This window comes from Zonotrichia albicollis, chromosome 2 (assembly GCF_047830755.1).
Source record: "Zonotrichia albicollis isolate bZonAlb1 chromosome 2, bZonAlb1.hap1, whole genome shotgun sequence".
NCBI lineage: Eukaryota > Metazoa > Chordata > Aves > Passeriformes > Passerellidae > Zonotrichia > Zonotrichia albicollis.
In genome coordinates, this window is record NC_133820.1 from 12,121,434 (window position 1) to 12,124,978 (window position 3,545).

Genomic DNA, 3,545 nt, shown 5'->3' on the forward strand with positions numbered 1-3,545 from the left:
CCAGTGGAATGACTCTAATAGTGCCAGTAGGATTTGCTAATTCACACTATTAGTAGCAATATATTTACCTGCAATTTGGAATATACCAGCAGGCCTTGATTTTGCAGGATTGCCATACCACAAAAGCTTGCTGTTACCGACTCCCAGGATGGAGAGCTGAGCTCTCCCAGCTGTGGGCACACAGCCATGAGGGCCAGTGCAGGGAAAGGGACTGGGACTGGAAACTGCTGCTGAAGACAAACACAGCACAGACTGGGGTTTCAGATGCTTCAGATTATTTCACAATTCCACACTCACATTTTACAACACAACTTGTTGAAAAGCAGAGTTCACAGAGAAAAGATGTCCACTTGGACAATAGCACTAATTAATTCAATTACCTTAAAAACAACATGTGAAAAAGTAAAATATAACATCCAACACATGCAAGAGAAAACCAAACTGGATGCACTATGCCAGCCAAGTTTTCAGTGTTTTCACTGATTGCAATGAAGGGAATGCTGTAAAAATGCATCTTTAGCATCAAAAATAGAATTATCTTTCTTCCTGAGAATGCCCAAGGATACCTCTCTTCCCTCCTTCCCACTCAGAATTATTTAATTTCTATTAAATAGAAATGTTCTATTCTGGTCAAGAAGCTGATCCTCTGGAGGGCCAGACAATGCCCTGTTCACACAGGAGATTAGTTTCTAATTACTATCAGTAATTAGTGCTCTCCTGAAGCCAGAGCTGGAATTTCTGTCAGAGCTGAGCAGCTCCAGCCCTGGCACACACAGAGCCCAGAGATTCATTCCAGGCAGGTGGATCCAGCAGACACCTCCGTGGTGCCTCCCAAAGCCCACAGTTGGTGTTTGCTGGATGAGGGCCTGGCAAACCCTGCTCTAAACCCTTCCATCCGCAATTAAAACCCTGTAGAGGCAATGGCAGCCCAAAATAACCAGTGCAACCGAGTACATTCCTTTGGAATTCCACAAAGGGCACTTTTAGAGAGGCTGGCTGTTTGTGCCACAGATCCCACAGAGGGTTTGCACCTCTCCCTGAGCTTTCCTGTGCCCAAGCCATTCATCAGCAGCTCTCAGCCTGGAGCCCGCTCTGATTGTCCAGCCCCCCTCCCAGTTTCATGCTTGGCAAGTAAAAACAAAAGTGAGTTGCTGCGGAGGGGGCAGCCCAAGTTCAGCAGCTGTGTCCCACGCTGGAGCAGCGAGCACACACAGCAGCTGAGGCAGCCCTGGGCTCTGCTAGGGGAAAAGAAACCAAAACCCCTCCCATCTCTGGGTTCCAAGCAGGACAACTCTGAGCCGTCCCACAGAGGTGTCCCCAAACCAAGCTGCTGCTGGCTCATGCTGCTCTGCCGCTGCACACAGCACAGGGGATGTTCAGGGCTGGCAGCTCCTGATCACACAATCCCAAATGGTTTGGGATGGGGGGACTCTAAATCCCACCCAGTGCCACCCCTGCCATGGCAGGGACACCTCCCACTGTCCCCAGTGTCCAGCCTGGCCTTGGCACTGCCAGGGATGCAGGGGCAGCCCCAGCTGCTCTGGGCATCCTGTGCCAGGGAAGAATTTCTTACAGAAAACTCCCACCCCACTGATCTCCCCGTTCCTAAACCCATTGCTTGTATTTTCCTTAACTTTTTCCCCTTTATTCTTCTATTCCTCCTTTCCCTGGAGTTATCCTCCTGAAAGCTGCAATTCCAATCCCTGATTACAGTACAAAGACAGGCCATAAAAGGCTGCCCAACGTCATGATTCACAAACATTTCACTGCTGGATTCACATTCTTTCCTGAAGCCAAATCTATCCTAATTGCAGGATTAGAGGCATTAAGGAAAGGCCACCAAACAGCAGTGACAGAGGGAACAGGCACTGCAGGTCATGGCTCTGAGAGCCCAATCCTTGCTTTATCTATGAACCAGGACAGAATGGAACATTCTCAGGCAAACACAGCTACTCTGCAAAGGATCATGGAATATCCTGAGGGCAGGGACCCCCAGGGACGCCCCAGTGCCAGCCCTGCCCTGCCCAGAGCCCACCAAGCCCAGCCTGGGCATCCCAAAGGCTCCTGGAGCTGTGGCAGCCTCGGGGCCGTGCCCATTCCCTGGGCAGTGCCAGCACCCTCTGGGCAAGAACCTTTCTCTAAAACCCAACCTAAATCCCTCCTGGCCCAGCTCCAGCTGCTCCCTGGGTGCTGAGGAAGTTTGCAAGGGAAGTTACAGGTGACTACAGCAAAAGGTAAAAGAAAGAAGGAAAGATGGTGTGAAGTAACACTCTCCAGAGTTAGCAACACCCAAAATACAGTCTGGCTTTTTGATTTAAGAAAATGCATCCATTCAGAGCGTGACTCCAATATATATTCAGTTAATATCCACAGCTATTGCCTTAAATATCTATTGCCATATAAACTCCAAAAAAGAAGCACTTTGAAGCTGGGCAGTGGGAAGAGATAAAGGACAGTGTTTCTTGCTTTAACGAGGGCCACACCATGCCACCTGGAATGCTGGCTGTTTCACTAACAGGAATTATTTCCTAAACAATACTCTCTGATGAGCCATGGAAGCGTTTTCCCTTCACGGCGCTGGAATTCACAGAAAATACCGTTTTCCACAAGCAAACCCCATATTTCACCCCAAATAAAGCAGCAGCTGAACCAGAACAAAAGGGAATATCATGCACAACCGTGCCTGCTCAGGCGAGCAGAGGCTCCCACAGGGACACAGCCCCATCCAGGGACCGGCTTCCTTTCCCTGACACCGGGACAACATTCCCACATTCATTCCCCGCTCCCTGTGCCCTTTGCCGAGCCCTGAGGGACGGCACTGCCCAGAGCTGGCGTTCCAGGGAGCGGCATTCCAGGGAACGGCATTCCCGGCCCGGGGCTCTCCCCGCTCCCCTCCTCAGGGCGCGGGCAGCGGCGGCAGCGGGACCAAGGTGATCCCAGCCCGGGATCCCCGCGGCGGCGGCACCGCACCCGCTAGGGGCACAGCCGGCCCCAGGAGGGGCGCAGCATCGCTCACCGCCCGCCCCGGCAGGCGAGGGCAGGAGCCGGCCCTGGCACCGCGACACGCCCGGGCACCGTGAGGGACTGAGGCGGCGCTGCCCCCCCGCCGGCCTGGGCTGAACGGCCGCCGCTCGCAGCCCGCTGCCCCCGTCCCGCCGGGCCGTACCTCATGTCTGTGCGGGCCCTACTCACAGCCGCGGCCACGGCCAGGGCACCGAGGGGCCGGAGGGGCCGGAGCGGCGCCCGCAGCCGCCTCCGCCGGACGCGCCATCGCCGCCCTCGCCCCGTCTGAGGGGAGGGGGGAGGAGCCCCTCGCGGCCGCCGTACTGACGCGCGGCCGCGGTCCCCGCGTGACGGACAGGGAGTATCACCAATCAGAGCTCGCTAAGGGGGCGGAGTCCCGCACCCTTCGGCCAATCAGAGCTCTGACAGCCCCTCTCTGACGCGTGACCTCCGCCCGCCCCCCGCGTGACGAGCAGGGCGCTGTACCAATCAGAGGCCGGAACAGCGGCAGGATCCCGCCTCCCCGCTGGCCGTGCCAGGCT

At 55.3% G+C, this 3,545-nt stretch overlaps 1 protein-coding gene across 4 annotated transcripts in view; it reads right to left on the reverse strand.

The window, feature by feature from the left end:
* The window catches only part of ITSN1 (intersectin 1), a 108,692-nt gene extending 105,357 nt beyond the window's left edge, over positions 1-3,335 (reverse strand). For all 4 annotated transcript variants that reach the window (XM_074533568.1, XM_074533557.1, XM_074533563.1 and 1 more), the window contains exon 1: positions 3,167-3,335. The gene's annotated coding sequence lies outside the window, so the exon portion shown is untranslated. The remainder of the gene's footprint in view (positions 1-3,166) is intronic.
* Positions 3,336-3,545: the final 210 nt, after the last annotated feature.